This window comes from Arvicanthis niloticus, chromosome 2 (assembly GCF_011762505.2).
Source record: "Arvicanthis niloticus isolate mArvNil1 chromosome 2, mArvNil1.pat.X, whole genome shotgun sequence".
Classification (NCBI taxonomy): Eukaryota; Metazoa; Chordata; class Mammalia; order Rodentia; family Muridae; genus Arvicanthis; species Arvicanthis niloticus.
Window position 1 is genome coordinate 51,247,974 of NC_047659.1, and position 16,824 is coordinate 51,264,797.

General features: G+C 42.2%; 1 long non-coding RNA gene across 1 annotated transcript; it reads left to right on the plus strand.

Moving 5' to 3' along the window:
* Nucleotides 1-1,554: 1,554 nt before the first annotated feature.
* LOC143441151 (uncharacterized) lies at nt 1,555-16,140 on the plus strand. The gene is made up of 3 exons (XR_013108376.1): nt 1,555-1,680; nt 11,648-11,764; nt 15,976-16,140. It is a non-coding gene; the product is annotated as an uncharacterized LOC143441151 (long non-coding RNA).
* Nucleotides 16,141-16,824: the final 684 nt, after the last annotated feature.

Genomic DNA, 16,824 nt, shown 5'->3' on the forward strand with positions numbered 1-16,824 from the left:
AACTGAAGCTTTAGCATTCAAATAAAATCCGTCACAAGCAGTTCTTTACAAACTGTGTTGTGTTTAATATATATTAAAATATATATTAAAATATATAAATATATTTTTATATGTAAATAAATATATTATATATATAATTTTTATTTTATGTGTATGAGCATTTTGCCTGCATGGATGTCTGTATGCCAAGTGCATGCCTGATACCTGAGGAGGCCAGAGGAAAGCTTCAGAGTCTCCTGAGATGGTGGGTGGCTGGGAATTCAACCCAGGTCCCCTGGGAGGGCTGCTGGTGGTCTAAACAGTCGAGCTATCTCTCTGTCCCTCTACTTACATTTTGAAAAGTCCTGCTGGGTGCTATGGTGCAGTGAATGTAAGTTCATATCTGGGTTTGGTTTCTTGGCTGTGTGATCCTGGGAAAGTTGCCCAGTCTCACTGACAGGCTTCCTGAACCGTAAAATGGAAGCTGTCAGGAGGCTAAGAATGCATTAGAAGTTACTTATAAAGAGGAAGAGTGGCTACAAGTCCTGACATGACCATTTGAAAACCGAATTTGGATCAATGAGATGGCTCAACAGGTAAAAGTGCCAAATCTGACCCCCCGAGTTTCATCCCTGGGACCTACTTAGGTAGAAGGAGAGAACTGATTGACAAAAGTTGCCCTCTGACCTCCATATGCATGTCATGACACACAAATGCCCACACACGTGTGCATATACATATACACACAGAAACACAGAATAAATGCAATGGGAAAGAAGGGGGAGAAAATCTTACTCTGTAAAAAGTACTGATATAACGTTAGACTATTGCCAAACCCTAAATGCAAAATATTTAGTTAGTTTGTTTGATTCTTTTAAGCAAATGCATGTTATTTGACATAAAAAAAAGAAATGCCCTTGGAGACTGGAGAGATCTCTCAACAACTAAGAGTATTTTCTCTTGTTACAGAGGACCTGAGTTTAGTTCCCCGCAAACACATGGGTCACAAGCACTTGTAAGCTCACAAGTCCTTGAGGATCTGTTACTCTCTTGTGGCCACTGCAGGCACCCACAGGCATGTGTGCAGACACATGCAGACATACAAACAGGATTTAAAACATTTCATAACAAAATGCTCATCTGAGCTTGAGATACGTAGTGACTCTTAAGATCGAAATAAGGGAGTTGGCTAAGACTTCAACTCCTCAAGAGCTGGAAACAGCCCATCATCTCCCTAGGTCTTACTTTGCTGCAGTTTACAGGGGCACACTGGATGCGGCTTAACTCGAGTTAGAGGATCGCATGAGTGAGGAGTCCACTCCTAAGATTTCTCCTAACAACATGCCGATCTGTTAGGATGTGGGGAGCCTGCTGTGTAAACACAGTTTTGTTGCATCTGATTAGAGCAAATGTTGTAAAATATCAACTGCTGGTTGGCAAGAGCCCTTGGTATTTAGTTGAAATGAAGAGTCAGTGTGTCTAACCTTGTGTACCCTTTTGTTGATAAATATTTACAAAACCTCATTTTCCTACCCACTAAGACATTTTCTGATACAAAGAAACTAAGTCTTGAGATGAAGATGGTCTTTGTTTGTTTGTTTGAGCCAGAGTTTCTCTATATCATCCTGGCTGTCTTGGAACTCACTATATCAGGTTGGCCTTGATTCAATTTCCTCTGCTTCCCAGGTGCTGAGATTAAAGGTGTGTACCACTCAAAAGGATTCCACACTCTATTTTTCATTTTCTAGATTTCCTCCCCTTTCCTTGTCTTCACCATGAGTGTTCTTGGAACTGTTTAGTAAAAACTCTAACAATGTGCTTAATTTTTATAAGAGAAGGTAATTCAGTACACGCTGTTGTACAACTTATGTTTTTTTGCTTAAAATATCTTAGAGATATTACCAAAATTTATTGTAAGTGTTTGTAATTATACTCATTTATTATGTAGTATGTATGTGTGCATGTGCCCCAGCATGGATTTGGAGGCCAGAGGATGCCCTGGGGCTTGGAGGAATCACTTCTCTCCTTCTACCATGTGACCTCAAGGATTGAATTGGGTTGTTGTGTTAGCAGCAACTGCCTTTTGCTGGTCCAAAGAAAGGATTTTGTTTTCAGTGCTGGGGACTGAACCCAGGACCTCATGCATGCTTGGCAAACATTACACCTCTGAGCTTCATCCCCAGCCCTATGTTACCCAATTTTGAACCATATTTATGAGGATCTAAACTGTAGACTTTTATATAACACACCTCCATTCTCTTTCTATATATTTCATTTGTATTGCTGAATAATATTTCATTCCTCTGATGAGTTATGGTTCACTGGACTAGTTTCATATTAACACATGTTGTGTTACTCACAATGCTGCTATTGTAAGTAATGATTTCATAAATGAATTTTATCATAGTCATTTTTAAGTTAAAGATTTACTTTTAATTGATGAATAATAATAGTGTATATTTATGATTATAATGTGATATTATATGTATAAATACATTGTATACGCATATATTTACATATATATACATATATGCATACATGTGTACATACATGTATGTATATGCATGTAAGTATATGTACACATATATGTATACATGTGAATGTATGTATGTGTACATATGTGTGCATGTGTGTATGTATGTATATATATGTGTATATGTATACTTACATAATATACATATATGTATTATATACATATGTATATGTGGACATATATACATATGTGTATGTAGACATACACATATATACAATTCTATGTGTACATATTCATAATATACATTCATATGTACATACATATGTGGTATATATATTTGTAAGGGAATTCCCCTAATTATTTGATTGGCTAATGAAAATGACAAGAAGCCAATCTCTGGGCAAAGATATGGAGGTAGGATTTCCCAGGCAGGACAGGAAGAGAGGAGGAGAGGATGAGAGTCAGACAAGACTGCAGGTGGAGGAGTAGGCCAGGAATTGTTAGACCCACTGGTGACCTCCACTACCGGAAGAATTCCAACATAGAATAGCTGATGAGTTTAGGATGATAGATTTCATGCCCAGCGATCGTGTCATCTGTTGATTTTAAATATTAAATTGTCTGGTGTTTTCCATTTGCAACTATTCTGGTGGGCAAGTAAGGGGGTGCAGCCTCAGTGTGGCCATGGCACTGGCAGAGCTGGCCACAGGGTAGTGAGCTGGTAAAAGAGTGACCTCAGAGCTCTGGAGAAGCAGAGCCAGCATCTGTGGTAGAGGCGTTGGTTAGGACAAACAGGCAGGCAGAGGTCACAGTCTTGCTGTTGCACCGGGCTAGAAACAGGCAGAGACTGCAGCCAAACCAGGGCAGACAGAGCAGAATGGCCCCAAGCTAGCTGTTGGGGATGGGCAAGACCTTCATTGCCCACATCTAGCTGGATTTATCGTGGATTTTAAAAATTAGATGATACACACACACACACACACACACACACACACACACTCACTATACAATGGTTAAGTTTGAGTCAAGGATATATGTACCTTTTCGTTTAATGGCTCTTGCAAATTGCCGCCTGTAGAATAGCATTAATTTGTAGTTCCACAAGACAGATTTTAGAATATATCAATGGACATATAAATATTTATTGCTTATTTTTCTATTGGAGTGTCAAATTTTAATCTCATATTTCTAGTAATGTTTTGTGTACATAGGGTATTTAATCTTACAATATTTTTAGCAGGTTTTTTGTTTTGTTTTAAGTTTTACTTATTTTATGTATATGAGTACTCTGCTTTCATGCACACCAGAAAAGGGAATCAGATTCCCTTATGTGGCTGTGAACCACCATGTGGTTGCTGGGAATTCTATTCAGGGTCTCTGGAAGAGCAGCCAATGCTCTTAACAGCTGAGTTATCTCTCCAGCCCCTTCTATCAGTTTTTAATATGAAGGATATCAGTGTCTTCTCTATGATATGAGCCAAGGACACTTTTCCTAGACATGGAGACATGGTCTTACTACATAGCTCTGGCTGTCCTGGAACTCACTATATAGAGCAGGCTGGCCTCAAATTTACATAGACTCACCTTCCTCTGCTTCTCAATTACAAGCATTAAAGGCATGCATCACCACTATACCTGGCTCAACCACGAGCATTTTAATGGATACACACAATGGTAGTCTTGACTTCTGGTTTTCTGCCCTCCAAATGGTACAAGTCCACCATTGACTGAGCCTAAGAACTTCTAAAGACACAGAATTGGCTGTGTTGGGATGTGGGTCAAAGCAATGGGTCTGAAAGTGACAGGCTGGGTGTGCCCGTGTATCCAGCATAGACACAATAGATAACAGAATAGCCTCTTCAGTTGTTGAAAAACAGAAATATATAGGTGATAAAAGCAATTTTCTTGGAGCTAGTACAAAATTATTTTTGTTGTGACAAAGTGAAAGAAAAGTGTGATGTCAGACATTTTTAACAAAACAAAACAAAACAAAACAAAAAACTGTAAGTGCGAGCCATTTCCAGATTTGACTGGAGTAGGCCCATGAATTGTGGTTTCTGGCCTTGCAGTCATTTTCAGGAGTATGCTGCTTAGATGCACCCCTGCCCCCTTTATCTGTTACCTTATTTTTAAAACCTTTCTACTCCTTCCTTGGGCCTAAAAATAATGTTCTAGGCTGGTGGCTATCAGACAGCTCGGTTGTTGGAACCACTCCACCTTCTGGGAAGGATCCAGCAGAACATGCCTGCCTTCTTGCATTTTGGCCGGGCTCCAGGAGCGTTCCTTTCAGGACAGCCTCAGATGTCCCCTTGCATCAGCTCGCCTGGCTTTCAGGGCAGCTACTTCACCAAAATGTACTGTGTGATCCTCTCCCCGATGGGCTCGTTCTTTTCCTGCCAAACTCTTGGATGCCATCCCAAACTCCACAGTGATCCTGGCTCTCTACAGCACAGGCAATAGGGTTGCAGATAAAAGACAGGATGATGTACAGTTAAGTTTGACTTTCATAGAATGATACTTTCATAAGTATCATTCGTGGATGAACCTTACCAAATGGTATTTGTTGTTTAGGTGAAAGTCAAATTCAGCTGGCTAGTCCTGTATTTTTCTTTGCTAAATTTGGCAACCCCATGTCATTGACCTCTTCCCAAAATAGCCAACTATGCTTCCCTCCACCAACTCCCTTTCTTCCAACTCCAAAATATCTCCTCCAGGGCTAGGTTCATTAAAATGGTAAGATAGCCTAGTAGAGGTGTTGAATCTATGGATCACAGTTGGGGTTCATTTATCTAGCCATTGGCTCTGGTTTTTAACTCTGTTATCAAGGTTAGTTTGTCAGGTTAGTAAATCTGTCACATGGACACTAGGGACGTGGTGGTGGTTGGCAGTATGAACAAATTACCAAATAACTAGATTTTAGGGGCTGGGGATATGGCTCAGTTGGTAGTCTTCTAGCAAGAATGAAGCCTGGAGTTTGATTCCCCAGCACAGCATAAACTAGGTACCATGGCAAACATGTATAATCCTGGAAGTCAGATAGTGGAGGTAGAAGGAGGGAATGTTCAAACTCATTCCTGCTGCATAAGATTTAGGTCAGCCTGTCTCAAAAAAAAAAAAAAAAAAAAAAAAAAAAAAAAGGTTAGTGTGTGTATAAGGATGGAGTTTAGGCTGTTCTGATTATCTTAAAGGATGCTTCTAAGAAAGAGAATACATATACACATATAACTCAACCAGTCTTAACATTTTGCCTAAAGCCTTGGTATTATTTTGTCTGCTGTCCTCCTCTCCCTCCCTTTGTTCAATCCATAGGAAGGAGGGAGAGGATTAGGTAGAGGCTGGATCTTGAAGCATAGTAAGCAAAAGAGACCATGGAAACAGAATTCAAACAACCAAAGGCTGGGAGTGAAATAGCCCAGAAAGAGAAGTAAAACCAGGAAAAATGTTACAATGAGGGGTTTGACATTTAAGGAAAAAAGTCCAAAGTTGGCCAAGGATGACTGAGTATTGCAGGACTCAAAACCTCTGAATGATGAAACATTTGAAAAAGGAAGTCAGGCAGGCATGGGTGTCCTGCTGATCTGTCTCCCCGCTCCACACTTCTCCATTCCCAGGCTATAGGAAGCCACCTAAAGCAGTAGCCACCGTCCTTACCACCACCACCATTATGGATTATGAATATGTGAGACCACAGCCTCACTTGGAGAGACAGACTCCATGAAGCAGCTTTCTCACATGTTGCGGTCCAAGAGGCTAAGAGTCATGAGTCACACACACTCTACAGCTGCTTCCTTGTGACATCCACACCCATGCATGGGGAACTGGCTGCTGTGCAGAGCCATCCTGATAAAACTGCATTTGAGCTATGCTTGCAGCTTATGATCCTAACATAACAGATCTAACAGGCCTGTTTAGATCTGACCAGTCTAGAGAGGCAGCTGGTTTGAGGCGTCGCATCTTTGATGGTGGGCAACTTGTCAGGGCTTGTCCAGGACTTACCCTGATTTGTATACTGCAAATCTTACAACCCTGTGCCCGTGCCGACAGAGAAGGTTCACCCTAATATCAAGGCTCTTAGGCTTCAGTACCTCAATATCAGTTTCCTAATCTGTAAAGTGTTGGGACTGGCTAGTGCGGTTTGTAATGCTACTGTCAGATCTGAAAGACTCTGGTTTACCTCCGGGCTTCCTGCTCTCACCCCTCTGCAGCTCAACTACCAAGGAACAATCACTTGATCCAAGTCCTGCGTTCACAAGATGAATCAGCAGTGTGTTAGTGGGAGAGGTCTGTCAAGTTTACAGCAGAATGTTGACAGTGGCTCTCGAAGACAACATGTGGCTCGCACAGTGGCAAGCTCCACCTGGGATAAAGTGGTGGGACTGCACCACCGTGAGAGGAAGATAATTTTTGGGTGGGCAGCTTGTGGGGTTAACTGGGTTAACAATTAGTCTGCCGGGGCTAGTTTAGGGCAAGACAAGACCCTGTGGTGATTTGAATAAGAATGGCTCCTATAGGCTCCTATATTGGAATGCTTGGTTCTCAGTTAGTGGACTGTCTTCGAAGGATTAGGAGGTATGGCCTTTGTTGGAAGAGGTTTGTCTCCAGTTTCTCTCTCTCTCTCTCTGCCTGCAACTTTAAACGGGATTAGAAATCTCAGCTACTGCTCCAATGCCATGCCTGCCAGCCTGCTGCCCTTCTTCCCTCCCTCCACGATGATAATGGACTAACCCTCTGAAATTGCACACAAGTCCCTAATTAAATGTTTTGTTTTGGGTTTTTTTTTTTTGTTGTTGTTTTTTGTTTTGGGGGGGGGGGGGCGTTGAGACAGGATTTCTCTGTAGCCCTGGCTGTCCTGGAACTCACTCTGTAGACCAGGCTGGCCTGGAACTCAGAAATCCGCCTGCCTCTGCCTCCCGAGTGCTGGGATTAAAGGCGTGTGCCACCACTGCCCGGCTAAATGCTTTCTTTTATAAATTGCATTGGTTGTGATGTCTTTTCATAGAAACAAAATGTAACTAAGACAACTATAGACAGGGCAATCTTGTCTGATTCGAATCAACTTTTATACAAGGACCTGAATAAAGGGAGCAGTTGGATTCAGAAAGTGCAAAAAAAAAGGAAGCAATATGCGGATAGACCACACACACACACACACACACACACATATTTGCTCCAAGCCTAGCTTATCAGCTGGGATATAAATATGGAACTCTCTTTTTGGGAAAGTTGAGAGTTTAAACTCTGGACTTGGAGACTAGGCATGAAAGCCTGGTCTTACCCCAGCACCCATCTGTAGTCCCAGCACTGGAGGGGCAGGCAGGAGGATCTCTGGGGCATGGTAAACTGTCAGTCTAGCTGAAGCAGGAAGCTTTCAGGTCAGTGGGAGTCTATCTCAAGAGGATAAGGTAGACAGAGACTGAGGAAGTTAGCCTGTCATGAACCTCTAACTTCTACAACCACAAAGAGTTCGTCTGGAATCAGTGCCCACTCATTTCGATACTGGGGAAGTAGGAGCATGACGCACATGAATTTGCTGATATTTGGCCTTTTTGATTTCCCAAAACAGGGAAGGCCACATGACCCTGTTTAATAGCCTGCTGTTTTTTTTCCTTAGCTTCCTCATGTATGAAATGCAGAGACACCAACATTATGAGGTCTCAGAGAGAACACATACAATCAATTCCTGATTCATCGTTCACAATTGGTGAGGTTAGCTAGGTGGCTGTCACTAATATTACTGGTTTAAAAAAAAAATAAGGACACAGGACACTTTGAGTCCACCAGCTGATCGAAGGAGACCTAAACCCATCACAGGACCAGAGTTAGAAACAAACCAAGCCTCTTCCCTTACTTTAGCTAAACTTTGGAACTTCATTCTAATCTCAAGAAGAGTCCGCACTACATTTTTCAGGTGGCTTGAAGAACCAAAGGTGTCTTCTGATGTGGACAATCGATTGCCAGGCATGGCAGTGGGCTTTGAGATGGGGTCTGCTCTAATACTGGACCTCATTGTCCACCTTGCATTTGCTTATAAAAACCATGTGACATGCCTTCTTATTCAACTTGATTATACATGCACATAGAATGCACACACTTTGAGAAGCACACAGAAAACACAGAAGCCTCATCATTACCAAAGCACAAAGGACTCACATCGGTTTTTTCGCCACTCATAGGAGAGAACAAAGACCTACTGTAGTATTGTCATTGTAATTAAGTAAAATTTATGAAGGTAAATACCTTTATTTGGGATTTTTAGGGTTCCAAGGTTAGGAAACAGCTTCCTTACATAGGCTGAAGAAATGCATTTTGGGTCTTATTATATTTTTCTTCCCTAGGACACTCTCAAGGTCATTGCCTTGATGCTAATGAGCTCAAGTTTCAAGAAAGAACAGGGAGCAGACCTGTGTTTGCCAGTGATGTCGAGGGGAACCATGAAACTCTAATGCCAGGACTTTCCCATTGTGCAACTCCTTCAGAGCTGATGTCAGACATCTGAAAAAAAGAAAAAACAAAACAAAACAAAACAAAACAAAACAAAACAAAACAAAACCCTTAGACCTGGCTTGGTTTGAAGTTTCTCTTAAGCAGGCCTCTATCAAACGTGAGAAAGTGCAGGTCTAACAAAAGGTGTTTACCACAGGCTGCCTGGTTATCCCTAATAATGGCTCTGCTTTTTAAATAGAGTCCTCCCTGATGACAAAGACTGAGCTTTTGAACTTCTGAGTTTGTCTAGGCAGGGCATTTTTGACTTGGCTTGACTCTCTTACACTGGTGGGAGAGGCTTAGCTAGGCACCTGGTCGTTTGTAGTCGGTAATTACTGTACAATTGTCAGCATGCATTACTGAAAATTTAGTTTTTGACTAAAAGCCAACTGTACTCTTTAAGACAAACATCTTTTGAAAACCTGGCATGTATTGGAATGACCTCAAAATCCATTTTGTAAATAGATTGCACATGCTGGTATATTTTAGGGTGGTTTTGTTGTTTTGTTTGTTGGTTAATGAAAATGTTTTGCTTCTGTGGGGCATCATATTGCCAGCTCCTTGGCTGGAGCTTCTTAAGCTCTTACAAGCAGTGTGCCTCGGCCAAAGCTGCCTGAATGCTCCCGTGGACCTATGCCACCACCGTCTCCACCAGGCTTACTCTGAGGTATGCCTCTCAACGGAGGCAGAGGCAGTGACAAACAACTAAAAAGCCCAAGAAACAAGATGTTTTCTTATATTTAGAAGACAAAAGATGAGGTATGGGGGTTGCATAGTAAGCCTGTGAGATGGCTTAGCAGTAAAGACCAAGGAGTTGTCGGATGGTGGAAGGAAAGAACCAGTTCTTGCAAGCTGTCTCCTGACACATATGTGGCCCACTGCAAGTGTGTGCCCAAGCCCTACCACTCACAAAAATAAATATACACAACAAAAGAGGTTTTAATACAACCACATCACCTGTGGATAGTCTTTCACATGTAGATCTCCTTCTGAGAAGACCAGGCCCCTGGTTAACTGGAAGTTTATTCAGTATGATTCAGTGGTTGTTGCTGGTTCCAAGTATGAGGACCAGGGTTTGGATGCTCAGCAACTCGTGCAAATGTTGGGTGGGTGTGGTGGTTTCCCAGGTAAGCTACCTAGCCAGGCCAATTGAATTGGTGAGCTCTGGGTTCAAATGATAGTTCCTGCCTCAGTGAGCTTCATTCATGTGGAACCACATACATACAGGAGCATGTATAGACACCTATGTACTCCATACATGCAAATGGATGTGTGTGTGTGTGTGTGTGTGTGTGTGTGTGTGTGTGTGAGAGAGAGAGAGAGAGAGAGAGAGAGAGAGAGAGAGAGAGAGAGAGATAGGATCAAGCCACCCAGGGTGGAGCCTTAGGGTTCAGATAGGTGAGTTGCAATGGTATGTTCAAAAGCCCATCAGGAAGGAAAATGCTAACCTGCCAGCTTCCAATGGGAAGAGCTCCCACCAATGCCTCCTTCCCTCCCAGTTAGCATGGCATGAACGCTTGCCTTACAAGGATATCGTGTGTGTGTCCACATGATGGGGGATTTGTTTTCATGGCATTTCCCTACTCCCTTCTCCTTCATGGTGCACACATAAGAGTGCACACTTCGCAGTGCAACTTATAGCTAAGATGGAACCATGCAATTGCATTTTGACTAAGGAGATATGGCACAAATAGTATATGGTATTTACAGAACTAGCCACAAATCCTGCTGTGGGGTCTTATGCATTTCTCTTTGTGGCAATGGTTGAGGCCCAGTGATGGAGACAAAGACATTTTAGGGTGAAAGGGTCCTGAGTTCCCATGCCAGCTAGAATTTAGAAAACCAGTCAGAACTGTGATACATGAGACAAATTCTATCCTAGTAAATTAATAATATTTTAAGATATGTGTTGCTGTTACCTATCTAGTGTATCATAACTAAGACTCTAACCAAATTGTAATTAGTGATAATAAACAATATGTAACATCATGCATGTATGCAAATACACATATATGAGATACCTTGAAGTATGAAAAGAGTGACTAGGTCAATCATCTTCCCTCAGACTGTGAAGAACATAAAGTTCACTTGGTGCTGCTCTGGGGCCAAGATGCCACAAACTTGATGACTCTGGAATATGTGTCTGGTTTATGTGGTTGTAGTACATTCACCCAGAAAACTGGGGGGAGACCCTTTGCCAACCCTCTGCATTACATCATCTCAGCTACTGGGGTTCTTCATTGCATAGTCCCGCCTCATCTCTACATGGACACTCAACACTCTAATCAGTAAGACTCAGGGGATGCCTTGGATCCGGACAAGGAAGAAAATCTATCCTTCAGGGAGCATCACAATTACAAAATGTTCCAAAGCAAGTTTTGCCTGTTTGCTTGTCGTTTCATGCATTACCAGAATGATTCTAACATGAATGTTTGCTTCTTGCTGTGTCCTCAGACCAGCAAGCAGAACCTCACTGTATTCTGGAGGCTGCCCAACTAGTGCTTTCCCCATAAACCACACTCTTTGTCCTGTGCTGCCAAGAGAGCCCAGTTATCTTTGAGGGCTAGGCTTCAAGTTACTTCTACTACAAGCTGGTCACTATCTCTCACCAGATAAGGCTTTATGCTAATGCTTGTAGATGGGTGGGAAGGATTCATAGGGAGGGTCAAGTAACCATTAGTAACAGATATTATCCTTGTTTGGATCACTTAGCTGGCTTTGACCCATGGTGGAGATGCCTGCCCAGTGGGTATGCAGATTTGAGCCACATGGGGTAAAGAAGGAACCAGGACACAGTGGCAATCTGAGCTCCCTTCAGAACAAAGACTGGTAAATATGGCTGGTACTTCTTCCCTTCCCCCTTTCTCTCCCCCCCCTCTCTTTCTCTCTCTCCTTATTCCTCTCTTCTCTTCCCTTCTTCCCCCTCTTCCTCCTCTCCTCCCTCCAGGGTCTCACTATGTAGTTCTGGCTGTTCTGGAACTCATTCTGTAGGCTAGGCTGCCTTGAACCCACAGAGATACCACTGCCTGTGCCTTCCAAGTGCTAGTATTAAAGGCATGAGATACTTACTGTGCCTGGCTTGTTACATCACTTTCAAACAAATGGGACAGACTGTCAGACAGGGCAGGCCTTATGCACTTTCTACAGGTATTATCATCAGGGCAATAAGAATCAATAATCTGAAGACAAAAGACATTTGAGCTGCCTGAACTGTTGTCTTTAAAATCATAAAATTAACATATATCTGACATGGTAATGTCATCCTTTAATACCAACACTCAGAAGGCAAAGGGAAGTGGGTCTCTGAGTTTGAGGCCAGCTTAGGTCTACATAGTCCCAGGCTAGCCAGAGGTGCATAGGAAGACCTCTGTTTCAAAAACAAATACCTTAAACTAATGTACACTTAAGCCAAGTTACCTGTTACCTGTAGTCAGAGTTTGGGACAAGTGTTTCAAAGTTGACTTCTTATTCAAGGAATTAAAATAAAAGCTCAAATAGATTTGTAAAACTATCCAGGAAACTTTATTATAGAGGGAGGAGAATCAGAAAGTCAAGGCCATCCTCAGCTACATAGAGAATCAAGGCCAGACTAGGCTGTGCAGGATGTAGTTTCTTTTTCTAAAACATATTTTATTTTTATTTTATGTGCATTGGAGTTTATATGTATGTTTGTGTGAAGGTGTCCAATTCCCTAAACTGGAGTTGCAGACAGTTGTGAGCTGCCATGCAGGTGCTAGGAATTGAACCTGGGTCCTCTGAAAGAGCAGGCAGTGCTCTTAACCACCAAGCCATCTCTCTAGCCCACAAGATGTAGTTTCTAAATAGACAGACAGACAGACAGACAGACAGACAGACAGATAACAAATTAATATGTTCTTATTGTAGTAAAATTTCAAAACAAAGCCACATATAAAATAAGATGTTTTAATAGCTTCTGCGTCATATAGTTAGCCATGAACATGTCTGTTCTTGGGTTATATGTTCTTGGGGGAAGAAATCATACCCTCTTTTTATCTTTATATAGCTCACAACAGCAGCACAAGTATTGCATGTTCATAAATGAATGGCATTTAGTGATTTGAGAATAGCTCTTCTCTCTGCCATTGTAGAACCTCATCTATAAAAACTAGAGTAAAACAGAAGGGTTGGAGAAATGACTCAGAGGTTAAGGACACTGGTTGTTCTTCCACTCAAGGTCAGTTCCTACATGGTGGCTCACAACCATTGGTGATTCCATCTTGAGAGGTTCTCATATCCAGTTCTGGCTTCCTTGGGAGCCAAGCAGACGCGGTACTCAGATATGTATGCAGGCAAGACACCCACACATTGTTTAATTAAAACACAAAATTGTTTAATTAAAAAACCCCAAACAGAGATTTGTATCTTATAACCAAATAATCAAATAAAACCCTGTAATAGAAGCACCAGAACCTAGGGACAATAACATATAAAAATATGGTCTCTGAAGTGAGGCAGAGGTAGTCCAGAATCCACCTCTGATTTTCAGCAGCAGTTGCCCACAGGAACGCTGTTCAAACACTTTCAGACTCCAGCTCAGTAACAGTTTGGCTCCGGTTGCCTTTTTACCTGGACCCATACTTGTGGAGTGATGAGTAGCTAAACGGCTGATAATTGCCTGGTGGGTCACTAACTCTGGGTTAACTCAGATCTAGTGCTGAAGATGTCATACCTTGATCTCAAGTAAACCTGGGTAATGAGCCAGCCTATGGAAAACTTCGCCCACCAGATCTATTTTTTTTCTTTTCTTTTTATTTCAGTATTGGGATCAAACCCAGAGTTTGTGCATACTAGGTAAGTATGCTACTGCTTCAATACATCCCCCAGGCCCTACTTGGTTTTTAAAGCTTACCAATGGAGGCGAAGCAACATTCAGTTTATTTCTATGGCCTAGACAAGTCATGTGGCCATGAGATATCCAAGGGAAGGGGGCCATCCTTTCATATTCTGCACTAGAGACCTAGAGTTCATTGGTCACTGATTCTAATGACTACCATACTCATTTTGCCTTCTTACCCAATCTGGGATTAGAGTACCCCCAGGTGACATCAGGTCTAGCACTTGCTCCCAACACAGTCATTGCCATGAGACTGCCATTCCCTAAGTTTTACTCCAAGAGCAGACTTGGGATGACAAAGACAAATACAAACTCAGCTCTCCCTCAGTGATGCCATCTGTGGATTGATTGATTAGTGAATCCATTAATTAGACAAGTGTTGATTGAATCCCCCTAATGCCGGAGATGTGCTAAGTGAGATGACAAGACCTTTAGTACAAATCGCATAAATCTAAGAAAGAATGAGATGGCAAAAGCTGGTCACATTAACCTTTTACTATGCCACGTACAGATCTCATGTCCTCCATTAAATTATGCTGAAGCGGTTGGTATTTTCTCCCCTCCATCATCTCAACATTCACTAAAGACTAAATTTATGAGTTTAAAGTAAAGAAAGGCTTTAGAAAGTGGTCAAACTAATAAGTTTTTGCTTACTTAGCCCTAGAGTATTTCCTAGCTGTAGTGGAAAAAGAGATAGAACTTAAAATTGGAAAGTTATGATGCTTGCACATTTGCTAGTCCCCAAAGCTTTACTAGACTGCAAACGTGCCTTGGGTGGCTCCCAAGGAAAGTGACTGCTTCAGAAAGTCCAGTGGTCTCTATTACCTGTGGAATTTTAAACAGAGTTTTATGGGGGCTTCATCCAACCCAACTAAATCAGAATCTCTAAGGTAGTGTGAAACACAGGCATGCAAATTGTGAAATGTGTGCTGGATGATATCATTGGCCTAGGAGCACGGTTCTCAGGTTGTTGTTAAGATTTATTTATTTATTTTATGTATATGAGCACACTGTAGCTGTCTTTAGACACACCAGAAGAGGGGATCAGATCCCATTACAGATGGTTGTGAATCACCATGTGGTTGCTGGGAATTGAACTCAGGACCTTTGGAAGAGTACTCAGCACTCTAACCACTGACCCATCTCTCCAGTCCTAGTTCTCAAGTTTTAACACATGCCAAAGTCATTTGGAGGGTGGGTTCAAACCCAGATCTCTGGAACCTTTACCCAGAGTTTGGGAGTCAGTAGGTCTGGAGTAGCCTGGTGGTTTCTTTTTATAGCCTCCCAGATGGCGACCATGGCACTGGCCTGGGGACCATACTGTGAGGACACCTGGTCTAGGGCACATTTACTATCATTAATTACACAATGGAATGGGGCTGAGAAAGACTGGCTTTCTTTTTTCTTTTCTTACTTTCTTTTTTTTCTCCTTTTCTCTTTTGTTTTTGGCCAACCAAACTAGATCACTTCAGAACTGGAAAACTCAAGTCTATGGGGGAGTTTTCTAATTAACAATTGATATGGGAGGGCCTCACCCACTATAGGCAGTGCCACCCCCTGAGCAGGTGGTCCTAGGTAGTACATAAAAACAAGCTGAGCAAGCAGTGAGCAGAAATCCAGTAAGCATGCAGTCTGCTTTAGTGCCAGCCTCCAGGTTCCTGCTTTAGTTCCTGTTCTGACATCACTTTACTTCTGACATCATTTAGAGTGTAAGCTCTAAGGTGAAATAAACCTTTTGTTCTCTGAGTTGTGTTTGTTCAACAGTGTTTATTTAGCCCAGCAATGGAAACCAAACTAGCACAGCCTGTGTTAGCTTTGATTCTCTCTGCAGAGCCTGACTGCCCCACTTGCTCAAATACCCTCAAGAGATCTGTAACCCATCAAGTTAGTGGAACAGCCAAGTAGTTGGCTGTGACATTTCAGTGAGGTCCGCTCTTCAAGCACTTAGTTCCATAGGTGGTCACAGGAGAAGCACTCAGTCTTACCAATAAAAGTTTGTCAGGAGTTGGCCTCTTCAGGAGTTCAGGTTTAGCCAGGACCCTTTGGAAACCCAGAAACCAGACCGGAATCTTTGAAGAGGGTCTGAAATCCCGCTACTTCACATGTCTTTCTGCTTTTACTTCTCTCTCTCTCTCTCTCTCTCTCTCTCTCTCTCTCTCTCTCTCTCTCTCTCTCTTTCTCTCAGGTTTAAAGTACTGGCTGCTCTTCCCCAGGATCCACGTTGGATTCTCGGCACCCACATGATGGCTCACAACTCCCTTTAACTCCAGTCCCAGGAAATCTGACACCTTCTTCTGGCCTCTGTGGGTCCCAGGAGCGTACATGCCGGTGAGATATATGTGCAGGCAAAATACCCATATTTGTAATAAAATAATAATAAAAAGAAAATTTATTTACTTATTTTTATGTGGATGGGCTCTCCCACTGAGCTACAACCCAACTTGTTTGTTTGTTTGTTTGTTTGTTTGTTTGTTTGTTTGTTTTTCTTTCGAGACAGGGTTTCTCTGTATAGTCCTGGCTGTCCTGGAGCTCACTCTGTAGACCAGGCTGGCCTCGAACTCAGAAATCTGCCTGCCTCTGCCTCCCAAGTGCTGGGATTAAAGGCATGCGCCACCACCTCCCGGCTCCAACTTGTTTTTTAACTTCAAGTGCGTGAAAGTGGATTCATGATATTCCTTAGACTATAGAATCGTCTCTCACTAGTCTCTTTAGTCTCTCATTAGCCTCTCTCATTTTATCTATATCTTCCTGATATCTATCATTTATCATACATCTATTTGTCTTTCCACTTATATTCATCTCTACTAAGAAACGACTGTTCTGTATGTGACCTGCATTGTGTGTGTGTGTGTGTGTGTGTGTGTGTGTGTGTAAGTTATATAACTGTGCTAACCCCTGCTTGTGCTGTGTGAGTTTCATGTTTCCTCTTCCAGGGACAGCCAAAGTCTATGCTTTTCACCATTATGGAAGGCTGCTGCTATTGGTTTTCCTACAATGCTCCAACAATTATCCCACAAAAGCTAACATATACATC